General features: G+C 41.3%; 1 protein-coding gene across 2 annotated transcripts in view; it reads left to right on the top strand.

Moving 5' to 3' along the window:
- Positions 1–14,060, top strand: part of carm1 (coactivator-associated arginine methyltransferase 1) — a 78,352-nt gene that overhangs the window by 11,450 nt on the left and 52,842 nt on the right. The gene's annotated exons all lie outside the window — the stretch shown is intronic.

Below are 14,060 nucleotides of genomic sequence, written 5' to 3'. Positions count from 1 at the left end.
TTATGTGTGTCTGAAAAGTTATGTTAACTGTAAAGTCACAGATTGAAGCTGAAAAAACATTTGGTTTCTCCCGTAACCCCTGGGTCTCTGATCACATAGTGAGGTAGAAACAGGAGCATCCTGAGCCTAAACTACCAACTCTATTTGATCAGCAACGAAAATATGGTGCCAATTCACCAGAAGCACAGAAAATAAACAGGGCTGTAGATAAATACATTTGTATGGACAGATCTTGTTTCTAGTTGTTATTTATTTTGGGGGGATTTTTGTTGTTATCATTGATGTTACTGTTCTGATCTTTATTTAAAAAATGACATGCCTCTTAATTTTTTGCTGCTGTATCGAAAATGGTATCAAGTATTGAATATTTTCCTGGGTATCGATATCGAGTTTGAAATTTTAGTATCGTGACAACCCTAACACATTAACACCTACAGTCAGTGCCCATGAAGGAACTGCCTGTACAGGGCTGTATGTTAACTTTTTTAGCCCATAGCACTGGTGCAACAGAGGGTGATAATTTTGTAGCACAGGCCAGAAAGTTTGTAGCACCTGTCACGATAACAAATTTTGCTGGGCGATTAATTGCGTCAGAAATTATTGCGAAAAGCGATAATATTGCGCAGTATTGTGCTTTTAAGACCATTTTTATTATTGTTGTAATTTTGCTGTTCTTAGACCATTTATTAAACTTATGTAATGATAATAAAGGCATATTGATACAAGTACACCCTTTTAAAGAGAAATAAACATTTATTTAACAAGAATATTCACAAATGCAAAAAAAAGAAAAATAGACCATCAGTCTCTCACGCTCAGGTGTGCAGTTAAGTTGGTCATATTCGCTCTTTTTGTTGAGATGGTTTTAGAACAAACCTGGTATACCAGCTCGTCCAAATTTCTGGGCTCCCCTCTGTCATTTGGTTTAAATCCAAAACACTCCCACACAGGGGTCACAACATTTGGTTTAGGAACAAGTTCCCTGTCTTTCTCTTACGCTCAACTCTCTGTTTTCTCCTCCTAGACGGTGGGCCAAACGCGTTTTTCGTGTTGTTGATCGATCTCCATCGATAGAGTACACAGTTTTTTGTGTGTGATATTAAACAATTCTATAGAGTCTGGGAAAATTTGTTGGCAGCTCTGGTTTGATCATATATTTTCACAAACTTGTATTTTAATTGTCACTCTGCTCAGGCAACTTGCGGGATAACTCTAGCTGATGAACCAGATTGTAGTTTAGAGAATATCAACCAATGGCAGACGGCCTTAGGACCCGAAAATGTAAACAGGGAAAACTGACAGCTCCGTCTTTTTTTGACTTATTATTGTGTCAAAATGAACAATTTAATGAAAATATATGGTATATAATCACCATCATCATTAATATATGTATGTAACATGATTGTATAATCTTAGGGTCTACACAAATTCCTTTGCAGGTGCTAAAAATGGCCAGTGTTGTGATTTATTTTTCTATGTATGCCCCCGTTAAGTTTCTTTTATATTGCTGATACCGGTAATAGCGACAGCCTACAGTCTCTGTGTTGTGTTGTGATAATGATGGTGGACTAACGGCTAACAGTTAGTAACGTCAGTTGACTCCAACAAAGACACACAGATGCTCCGATGTCGATTCAATGATGACTGTTTATTGCTTACAAGCACTTCGGGGTCTGGGGGATACAAGCCCGGCCTCAGTAAAACTATTTAATATAAATAAAATCATAATCAAAGGAAACTTACAATAGCCTACTAATAAATGATGTCAACATGACGAAGCTTAATAACTGTTAAATAACAAATTACATGGTCAACGGTCTAACCTTGACCAGGATCAAAGACCATACCTGTCAAGTTTTGGATCCGAAAATAAGGGAGATTTTCCGGCGCCCGCCACGAGCCGTCCCACCACCCCAACCAAGCTCCAGTATCCCTTACATTTTAAGACAGGTGTACAGGAAATCTAAAATAACCACTTGTCAAACACTTACTAACTACAATTAGGTGATCAGAATCTGATAGGCCTACCTTTGTTGACATTGAAATGCTGTGAACATTCCTACTTTATAATACAGGGTTATTATGTTATTATAATACGGGAGATTTACGGGAAAATACTAATACGGGAGGACGGCGGGAAGAGGGGTAAAATACGGTAGTTTCCTGGCCAAAACGGGAGACTTGACAGCTATGTCAAAGACTTACTATATTACAAATTACATAAAAGACACTATTGATACAGATGAACCAGTACACATTGATAATCACTCTGAATGTCAATATAGTTATAATTAGTAATAAAGTCTCTCTCAGATCAGCTATACATTAATATTTACAGGTTTCCATTTAACAGTCACACACTCACGTGGGGGATACAAGCCCGGTCTGACTTGTTCCCCCGGTGATGGGCTTTATAGTTGCATCGTTACCTTGGATACTGTGTAGCCAAGTATTAAATTTGAAATATAAGATAACAGCATAAAAATATGAAAATAACACAAATATGTACACCTTACAACTATTCAATAAAGGTAAAATTACTGGCAAAATTATATTCTATATTACAAGATTTTGCTATTCGACATAGTGACCATTTAAAGCTCAACTGATGTATTTAATGTAACATGCAAGAGGCATATGTTACATCTGTTTCTCATATTGTTCTAATACTATACAAAAGAGTAATTTTAATATATATGTATATATTTCTTAATAATAGACCCTAAACTGACTAGTTTATAAGCTTCTAGAGTCTAATGAATGACCTAATAAACTACAATATACACCAAGTGATGAGTCTGAGTCGTTTTCTCCACTTGATTTGATTTTTTTTTTAAATGTCATCTCATTTGCATCAACCCAAACACATTTACCTTAGCTAGCACATCTCCAGCTAAGGATGCATCCTGGAAAATATGGAGTGCTGTATGCACGTAGCAGGCAGCACAACTCCTAATATCATACGGTTTTCAGCCGAAAGTTGGGCAGCATTTGTAAGAAGTTCTCTGGAGTGGGTCAGTTTTGATACTAAAGAAAGCCAAGTTGCAGCAATAGCTGTAGAAAAATATGAGTTAAAGGAAAATGTCTTTGTGTGCCAGCTAATGTTGGCTACCACCGAGAATGTTATATGCAATATGCCAACACAAGAAACATTGAGAGAGCTCGCAAGAGTCAAGAGAGGGCAATACAGCAGATTGGTTTGTACAACATTGTGGTTTTGACTTTGGACAGTACATTCAATTTCAATTTTCGTATCATAAATATTCATATATCATACAGTGGTGACATATTCAGATCCTTTTGTTATTCATATACCATACAGTGGTGAAGTATTCAGATCCTTTTGTTCAGTAAAAGTACTAATACCATAGTCATCACATAGTTTGATAGTTAGTTTGCGTCTGATTTCCTGTCAACTCCATGGTCTCTCGAACCAGCAGGCAAGGATCAAGATGTCACACATGTGTCCAGACGATGTGTAACAGCCTTTCAGTCATTCATTCAGTCAGTGGCGAAGATGAAGACGGCCTGTCTGTCGTCCACGACAGCGGGGCCCGAGCAGTGCAGTCAGGATACTCTGAGCGTTAGCTGGGTTACTCACAGCACAGTCCGTTTATTCCTTAGGTTCTCCTCATCGGAAACTATGAACTGCAGCCTCATTAGTAAGCTGAGTTAGCTGTACTCATAGAGGCTGTACTGCGGCTAAAAGTCCGTTCACTTTGCTAGTGATGAATGCTAACAACACATCGGTGGCTAATGAGCTAATACACAACGTGAATAACTGTTCAAAACACTTCAACTAACTTAACGTTAGAAACGTCTTCAGCTTCTCATGGAAGATATGCAGAAAATGTCCAGGTGAATACTGTCGGTTAGATAGCATAAAGACCATGAATAAAGACACACACTACATACTTTTTACGGTTAACTCCGGTCAATTCCGGTCAACTCCTCTGAGCCGTGTTTACTTCCTATTTGGACGAATGTCATTGGCACACTTCAAGTCAGGTGACGCTGGAACTTGTTGTTGATTGGTTTGCAGTATAGTACGCCATAGCGTTTGCCTGATTAGTTTATCAAACATAAGTTTAGTTTTCATAAAAATATGATCGAATTGAGACTGCCAACAAACGGAAATTTGTTCAGAAAAAAATATATTAAGTTAATGTTAAAAAAGCAGCTACTCTATCGCTGAGGATCGATCATTTCAAAAACAAAAGCAGATAGCGACCTTCGGCCCACCGCCTATCCGCCTCGTCTCCCCCTCATGAAGATCGCACTGTGTGTGTGTGTAGCCCATAGCCCCGCCTCCCCCACAGAGACAAAGACACTCGATGACAAGAGCTTTCCCTCCGTTCATTACGCTAATGACAACTCACCTGGCTGTCAGACAATGCACGCCAGTGAACGCTCTTGTTGTCTAGTGAAAAAACAGACCACACACAAGCAGCTGTCAAGCAGTCTGTTGCATGCGTGCTACTAGGCAAATAATTTCATCATTTCATCATTCATCATCATCACAAACATTTTTTCCATCGCAACATATGTGTCGCACTGTACAGCCCTGCTAAACATGTATAATACACAGGAAAGTGCTCGTGCAACTGTCAGTGGTTTTCCTTTACAAATAAATAATCACAGTAGTAATAATAATAATGCTGTACTTAAGTAACACACTCACACTGCATGTATGAGCAGAAACATGCTCCGCCGTCATTTCTTTCTAAAAACATTCTAAATGTAAAAGGACTATGAATTGTGGAGTCAAACAGTTTTTTTTTTTTTTTTTTAAACCATTGCTGTGTAAAGGATTTTTCTCAGTGACACACTGGAGCCATCCTTATAACCCCCTCCCTACTATATGAAAACTTATGTTAGATTACATAGTTTCAGTTCATCCCGTGTGAGTGGCAATCTCCCTAAGTTCTGCAAGCTCTCTTTGCTTTTTCAGTCTAATAAATACAAAAATAAACAGTCTTGCAGCCTGAAAGGGCGACTCAGCCCACTAGCAGTTATGTCCATTGCCAATCCAACGTCAACCCTAAAATATTATGACTGTAGAATTAAAGGGAAACTTTGCACTAAACATGTCAGCATTCGTGCTCAAATGTGCCCGAGTTTGTGTTGTTTGGGTCACATGTGAGCTCTAGTTTCAGAGTTGTTAAGGTCATAATGTGAGTCATTGACCCTCCTGGCCATCATGTTAGTCGTTAGGGTCAGGTGGGACCAGGGGTAAATGGGTGTGAAGTCGTCTGGGAAGGGATCCCAAGACTGCATTGTAGGTGGGTGATAAGTGGTGTTGTAGGCCACCCCCTCTGTTTAACGATGGTCGTTCCAGCTTGATGTAGATGGCTTCTTTTACGCCTCTTTCAAACCATCTTTCTTCCCTGGACAAGATGTGCACATTGCTGTCCTCAAAAGAGTGTCCCTTCTCCTTTTAGATATAAATGGACAGCTGAGTCTGGACCTGAGGAGCTGGCTCTCCTGTGCTGTGCTAGGGCTGCTCAATTATGGAAAAAATCATAATCATGATTATTTTGGTCAAAACTGAAGTCACGATTATGCGGCGCACGTGATGACTTACATTGTTTACACAACGGCACGCCATTTCTGTCTCTACATGGGCGCAATTCTCCTCTGCTCTCTGTATTGGGCACGGTGGAGTTTGGCCCCGGTGCGCACACACACAAACACGTACACACAGACACATGTGCACACACACAGACAGGTGTGCACACACACACTGCCCTCCCTCTGCCATTTTCCGCTCGCTGTTTTTGAAATCTTCTGTGATCACCTGCCCCTCGCATTATTCGTAGTTCACCTACTTAACTGGCTCGTAGAGTGAATAGAGGAGAGGAGGGGAGGGGCAGTATTGCGCATGCGCGGCTTCCGTAGAAGTCAAAATAACAGCTCCAGGCGTCGGTGACCAAAAATCGTGTACACACGATTTCAATAATTTTGAAAATCTAGGCCTCAAAATCGTAATCGTGATCACCAGACAATTAATTGCACAGCCTTATGCTGTGCCATGCGCTTGTGGAGTTTTTGTTAACTTTCCCCAATTATTGCTCTGAAATTAGAGCCCACGTGACCCTAACGACTCTGCAAGGGTTCACACCAGGGGCGATTGCTCTGAGACAACAAGGGAGGCTGAACTTCCCCTAAAATTTCAGAGAAGAAATGGTCAAATACGCACAATTGAATTAAGATTAAAATAAGAATTTACTTTGCATTAAACGTGCCCTAGGATGCATTTAATATAATTACTGTGATGTTCGAACATCAGCTGTTTATCACCAGCTTTCAAACGCGACCTCCCTGTCATACATTCTCGTGTCAGCACGGTGGATGCGGAGCCTGCAAGCATTCCTATGAGACAGCACTGAGCAGGTTTTTTTTCATGCAGCAAAGCGAGACGGCCATTGGCTAAATGTGACAAAATCGTCACTTCCAGGGTGGCTCAGCTTCCCTGAGACCTAATGGAGCGGTAGGCGGGAGAGGACACTCGGTGTATGCATAATGATTGGAGGAATTGTCTAAAAGGCACATCCCCTTTGTGACTGACAGCGCTTTTGAAATACACACCGGCATCGTTGCATTTCGAGCTCAGTCCCATGCGGATATTTGCGAGTGTAGTCTTCTGACAGAGTGCTGCCCCGAGTTCCTTATTTCCATAAGCCATATAGCTCGTTTTCACCGTTTTAAACCCATCTGAAAGTCTTTGAGGTGTGTTTTGCTGTGGTTTTATTGCTATGGTGTTTTACTGTGGCTTCAATTAAATGTTCCTTTTGTAAGTTACTGCCTCGCTACAATATGACAAATTTTATGATGTAAACTTAAAGTGAGCTTCCCCTGTTTGAAAGACCAGCAGCCGCCACTGGTTCACACCCACACAGGGTTTAAAGCCTACTAGGGCTGCAACAATTCCTCGAGTAACTCGAGTACCTCGATTACAAAAAATGATGGAGGAATATTCCATGCCTCGAAGCCTCGTTTAATTAAATTTAAAGTTCACGTCTCGCACGGACTCTTTTAATGTGACACAACGTGCTTACGTCACAGCAAGGTGAGGCAGAAGAAGATGGAAGTGGTCTTTTGGAAACGTTTTGCTGTGAGCCAACCAAATGACAGACGCCGGGACTGCAATAAATAAATGTCAATTTTTCTTAAAAAGGAAACAAATTGGTTGTTATTATTAAGTGATCTGTCTTATTTTCTATTGTGTATTTATAATTGCAGGGCAGGAATTATACCACGGCCAAACGGCCAGTGCCGTGGATACCCCGGAGTGTGGCCGTAATGCCCCTCCTACCCATACGGCCAGAGTAGCATGCCCTGTTTTGTTTGTCAGTTTGTGCCTCCTACAGATCTGCTGGTAAAGTTAACTCAGCGTTAGCATGCGTGATAAAAGACGGCAGACAGGTGACTTTGTACAAATAAACCAAAGATTTATTCATTTTCTGTAGCAGTAAACACATGGGCCGATAACAAATGTGTTAACTAACTATGCTAAAGCTTTACAAGCTATTCAGGGCTGCCGATGATAACATTAACATGACAAACAGCAAGGCTGCGGCTAACAAGTTAATGTACTGACACTCCTCAGACAGACACACACACACACACACACACACACACACACACCGGACAGCCTCTCAGTCCTTAGCCGCTAACGTTAGCTCATGTACAACACAGGTTCCACACAGAAACTTTTACAAAGCAGGGCTCAACAATAAGGATTGCCCGATTGCCCGGGGCAAGTAAAACTCACGGTCGGGCATGTAAACGAAACAACTCACTTGCCCGATCGGGCAAGTTGCTAAAATAGTAAAAGTTAATAACTAATTGATAAAATAAATGTATTTTAAAACGTGCTCTGATGCAGCGGTCTCTCTGCCTGAAGTCACAGGCACGGCTGTGTAACAATGTCCTGCCCACAGCCCCCATTGATATTATTTTGCACGACAGACGCTTCATATAATAACATAACAATATACTATTTATGGTGTTATGCCATCGTGTCATTTCTGTCTCTACATGGTCACGCGTTAACTGTTCTCCTCTGCTCTCTGTATCGCACACGGCGGAGTTCCGCCACACACACAGGTGATCACGCTAGAGCAGCTCGGGCTGCATTTTCCTGACCAAACCTGACCCTGAGCCTGGTGCAGTTTGTCAGCTGACAAAGTTATTGTTATGGACAGTGTGTAAATTACCAACAGACTGCTGTTATGCACAGACAAACACGCTGCTCGCACAGCAGCATAGCACGGCACTCATGCTAAGCTTGTGTTGCGTTCAGGTGTTGTCACGTAAATAACAACTTCCAACACTTAAATAGGTCATAGCACAAAACAGCAGCATGTCAAGTGACTTTTTACTTTATTATATTCAATAAAATTGTATGTTCCTAAATCTTGAGACACCTCATATGTAAGCTAGACAGACATTTCACCTGCTCATTACTGTGCACACATGTACTGTATGTACTTAGTCCCAAAGAGCCCTTCTGGTGCCAGTAGATACATAGAAACATCCCAGCAGGCTGTGCTTTGCAAGCATAGAAAAAAGTTTCACGCATGTGAAAATTATTTTTCATGCGTGTGCTTCACCTCCACTGCTACAACTCCATCCTAGGGGAAACAATGCTGTGTGCGTTTTGTGCAACAGGTGGATGTGGTAGTCGACTGGTAGGGTAGAGTAGAGAGAGCGCTAAGTAGCGTTGAAGTACAGTAGAGCAGGGCAGAGAGATGGAAGCAAAATATATTAAACCCGGTGTTAATACAGCAGAACTGGAGAGAGGGGTGAAAAATAATTAGAGGTGGGCATGGCTCAAGTAAGGCGCAAAATTATAGACGGAGAACGAGCGACAAATTTTTCACTTTAAGCCCTGACACTGTCATTTTTGTGTAGGAATTAAGCTACAATACATGACATATGTTGTTTTAATTAATAAATACAGTGTAAATAAAGATTACATAACATTAAAATAACTGCAGTCTTTGTTATTTGATAGCCACTTAAACAATTTTTATAGGGCAAGTAAAAACTGACTTCAGGCAAGTAGATCTCTGACCAACTTGCCCGACCGGGCAAGTGAAAAAAAACCTTGGCGTTGAACCCTGCAAAGGGTCATAATGTGCTTCTAGTGACTGTCAAATCGCCAGCAAAAGTTGTTTACACTGCGGGCATGGAGAACAGCTGCTCTGCTGCCAGGAACAAACTGGGAGGCAAAGATCCTCTCTGAGGAAGAGGGTTCACTTTGCTGCAGGGTTCACCGAAACGTTTGTTTTTTTGTTTTTTTTTGTTCCCCCCCTTTTAATAAACTGAACACACATTAAAGAACATACAAGATCCTGTAGAGAATTAATACATATAATACAATACAATAAACATTTTCTAATTAAATGAAGGAAGAGGATTTTTTTAAAGTCAAATAAAATATTGGGGATTTATGTAAAAATATACATAGAGACATATAAATAATTGTATAATTAAAGATATGTAGCACATATTGTTATTGCGCCATTGGTTTTGTCCTTGGTGCCCTACATTTTGGCCATGATGCCCCAATAAATTTGTATTTATCAATGGCCAAAGTGGCCTTGCCCTAAAAATGACTTAAAGAGGCAACAGATAGGATTCAGGGTTTTTTTTTAGCTTGGCGCCACCTAGCGTCAGCAGTGTTGCTTGCACTGTCGCAACAACCAAATTGACCATGGGGATCAGAGATATATATATATATATATATATATATATATATATATCACTGTCCGAGGGCCGCTGTAGAATAGCAACGAGGATGTCAGCCGACCAACACTTGCTACCCGGTCCCTGGTTGCGGCGATTTGCACTGCTGGCCAGCTAGGAATGAACTAGCACACAGTACAGTACAGTCCTCTCTCGTCTAGTTAACATTTTGCCGTGTTACTTGCTGATCCATTAGAAAGAAAGCTAGCTGGACATCGGTTTTGAAGCCTCTTTGGTCACGGAGCTCCCTCCATCTCTTCAACGCCTGACTGAGGTTTACTCTTGTTTTTCCTCTTCTTTTATCACTCTCCTTTTTGTGCATCCTCGCCTCTACAGACAGATTAGCTCGTTTTCTTTTGGGAGGCCGTTTTTCACTTGTCTCCAAACTTTGTCCGTCTGCCATTGTGCTCCTGACTCAACCATAACTACTCATGCCCCGGCCAGTTCTTCATAAGCACCAGCTCCAGTCCCTGATTGGCTGACCGATCAGTTGGGCAGTACATGACGCATTTCCTGCCATAAAGCAGATTTTTTCCGCGAAAATTTGTCCCCGGTGGCAGAAGCTTATTGCAAAGATTGCAAAGCCATTAAGTAACCTATGTAAACGCTGATAGTCTGATTTTACTTTGTATACTACCCTGTGCAACCCACATTATTTTCATAATGATATATATAGGCAAAATGCTGCCTGTTGCTTCTTTAATTCCAGGCCTGTAATCGGGCTTTAATTAAGCAAAAGTATGTTTTATCCGATCACTCGATTAATTGATGAAATATTCGATAGAATACTCAATTACCAAAATATTCGATAGCTGCAGCCCTAAAGCCTACAACTACGTACCAGTCATTTAGAACTGAAGAAGCTTCTTGGATGTGAGGCGAAACGTCTTCAAGAATCCGAAGCAAGTCCAGTTGCCTCCGATATAGCACTTATGATTACCATGACCTGGATGACTGAGAATCTTCATGGATAATTTGCCTTCAGTTTAGCAAATACTGATTTATTTTTTAACAAATATTGATCTAACTTAGCATTTTCTAAAACTAGTCCATACCCAGGGATGTGTTATGTATAGAGGAATAAGAAATCAAAAACAGTATATTAGAGGAGATGCAAAATCAGAGCACTGTAAATGCACTGTGTAATAAATATTAATGTAAGACAGACAATGCACACTGTATTTCGAAACATGCTTTATGGCAAAATACGTTGAGCATAGTTTTGGCTGAAGGCATGGAGGCACGTGTGTGCGCGGGCAGTGTCACACCCATGTACACTGTATTTAGAAACATGCTTTATGGCAAAATACATGGAGCATAGTTTTGGCTGACGGCGCGGAGGCACGCACGTGTGCGGGGCCGTGCACAGGTACACACATACACACGCAACACGGAGAAAGAATGAAAGTGCAAAGTGCACAGCGCAATGTTTACTTTGTAATGTTTGTAGGCTAATGTCAGTAAAGTGAAAATATGTAATGGCTGGCTCGCGTACACAGACACAGACGCGCGTACACAGACACAGACGCATGTTTGTTCAGTAAAATAATTACCTTAGTCTTCAGCAAGTGTTGGTGCTTGAAATTGCATGTCCCAAGTGGTCTCCGCATGTGCAGCTCGCGCTGCTAATGGTGCTCACAGTATGAATGGGTAGTGGAAACGCGAATATAAACAGTAGAAATGTGGGAAAAATGCAAAAACAGCATCATGGCTGAAGATGAAAGCCTATGTGCAAGTTCAGAGAAATAGGTCAAAGCAGTGAGGAGGAAAACAGATGATGACAAAAGGAAGGATGGAGGGACAGAGGTTTCTCCATTTAATAGTAGGATGTTCTTTGCAGAGAATTCCCAGTAGACACTGACGATTTTTTGGAGACTATGGCCGCCATAGTCTCGTCAATTTATGGGAAACAGTGACATCTGTACAGATGTGAAGCCCTGACTATATCTGACTGATCTTTAATGAAAGCTGTTGTCTTGTATTTTTTTCCTCTGAAAATATTAACCTCATAGTCAGACACAATTTATTTAGCCTCTGTAGGTCTGCTCAGCTGCTCTGCAGCAGCAAACTGATATGATGCTGATTTACATTTACATGACAGTTCATGTCAAATGGAGGTTGAACCATGAACCAAAATTACAGAAAGCCTGTAAAGTATTTTAATAATTGAATCCATCATAACTGAAACAATTGGAGACTGAGAACAAACTGACATGAGTCTGATAATATTTTAATGATTGTAATATATGTAAGTAATGCCTGCTTTATTGAGTTATAGTCCTGTCCTTATTTACACACATTTCTGATTTTAAATGCTGTAGCCTGTTATATAGAGATGTATTAATACATTTTTGTTCAGTCACCAAAAAAGGCTAAACATATGATTTATATCTTGTTATCTGCAGGAACAGATGAGAAGGCACTATTCATCAACTTATATGACATATATATGAATATGACAACAGCGATAGTTGACCGTTTCCACGGCAATGAGTAGAAAAGTCTTGAGGGCTGTCTATCAGCCGCTTGCACTTACTGTCCTCACAGACTTTACGTGATGACAGCAAAGACGTCACACTACATACAACTGAAGTCCATGGGGGCTCAGCCTGCAAATCTAGAGGGTGGACATTTGGATTCAGCCTCCAACTTGACCGCAGCTTGCTGTCACTGCCTCCTCCTGCAGCCGCCTGCTTTCGTCCACTTTCTAGGCCAGGCGCAGATAGAAACATTAAACCTAGCTCGCCCTGGTGAGTAAGCTGCTTGGTTTTGAGCCGTAAAACCTCTTTACCATTGTTGACTACGTCATAATTTTGAGCTCCGTTACCACCGTCAGTGCCTGTGTCCACCAAAGTATTTTAAGAACAATTTTGCAATGGGAATACTGCATATTTAAGCTGCGCTACAAATGCCGGCAGCACACCGAGGTGCTGGATCTTTTTTCTAAGTGCTAAGCACTGAAAAATATTCAACTCTGGGGAAAAAAAACGCTGCACTCATCACGATCACTTTGGTCTGTTCTGTTACAGTCGAGGAGGGACATATACTATGAAGACCATCTGACACATCTTGCATGTACAGATGCTGAACAACAACAATAATGGAGGAGAAATCAGTTAAATTATTATTATTAATATTATTAGTGTTATATTTACTCTCATGAACCCACACAGACCGGCCGATCCATCCTCTCTACTGCCCGCTTCAGCCTTTCTCGCATCCAAAGCAAGTACTCTACCTTGTGCTGTCATTTACTTCAGTGGATATTCCATAACATAGCAATCAAAGCGTCTCAGCTCAAAACAAAACAAAACAAGCGCAGTGCCTCCAAAGTGCTCTGAAACGCTCTCAGCTGGGCGTTTCCTGAGGAGCGCCAGGTGCCTAATATACAAAGACTTGTGTGGATTTCCTACTGAAACATGGCGTACGCTTAAATCCAGAAAAGGTCGTACACACAAAAACATCCAGATGTATGAATCTGTGCATACGCATGAATCCAAGTATATTTTCTTTGTACATCCCAATCAACGTGGAATTGAGTGCACATGTTGGAGTACCCGACCCCTTCCTGTCCACGCCCTCATCTAAATATGCAAATCATATTTAAATGAGCCCTGCACCTGAGATTCCTCTCTCTGCATGATTAGAAAACTAAAACAAAAGAATGAGTTAGACAGGAAAAAAGAAAAACTTCACAGAATGCGAAGTGGAGACGCTACTCACTGAAGTGGAGGCGTGCAAAAATGTACTTTTAGGCACGCTGTCCTCCGGCATCAATACTAAATGCAAGAGGAGTGAGTGGGAGAGTGTGTGTATTTTAATTGAGAAGTATGCGGCACGCGTCCTCTCCATTGCTGCGTCGTTGAATCTGTGATCGATCTTGGGGTCTATTTAAGAAAGCCACGGACGTGCACTCAACTGAATAAGTTACACCTGGTTTGACAAAGCCGCGCCACCTCAGCCTGGCTTGGTGTTCGAACAACCAATTAAGCCAGGATGGACTTAGGGGGATTTGTCCAGCCTCGCTTTTCCACTTATCCTGGATTGGTTAATTCTGCTTTCGAACAACAGGCCCCTGGTGGCACGCAGTGTGGAGCAGGCAAGAAACCAGTGGAGACCAACAGTGGGCAGATAACATGTTTCCATACTCTAACATGGCTGTCAGCAAAGCAGTTAACATTAACAACACAAATTTCATCAACTCTAAATGGATAGCTCTAACAGCCCTGAAGCTTGCTGAGTCTGTGGAGTGCTGGACTAAAAGGAAGGCCTTGTCTTTCACATCTTTTCCTTTCTTAGTTACCGGT

Source organism: Epinephelus lanceolatus, chromosome 18 (assembly GCF_041903045.1).
Source record: "Epinephelus lanceolatus isolate andai-2023 chromosome 18, ASM4190304v1, whole genome shotgun sequence".
In the NCBI taxonomy this organism is placed as follows: domain Eukaryota; kingdom Metazoa; phylum Chordata; class Actinopteri; order Perciformes; family Serranidae; genus Epinephelus; species Epinephelus lanceolatus.
This window is presented reverse-complemented; position numbering and strand designations above follow the sequence as displayed.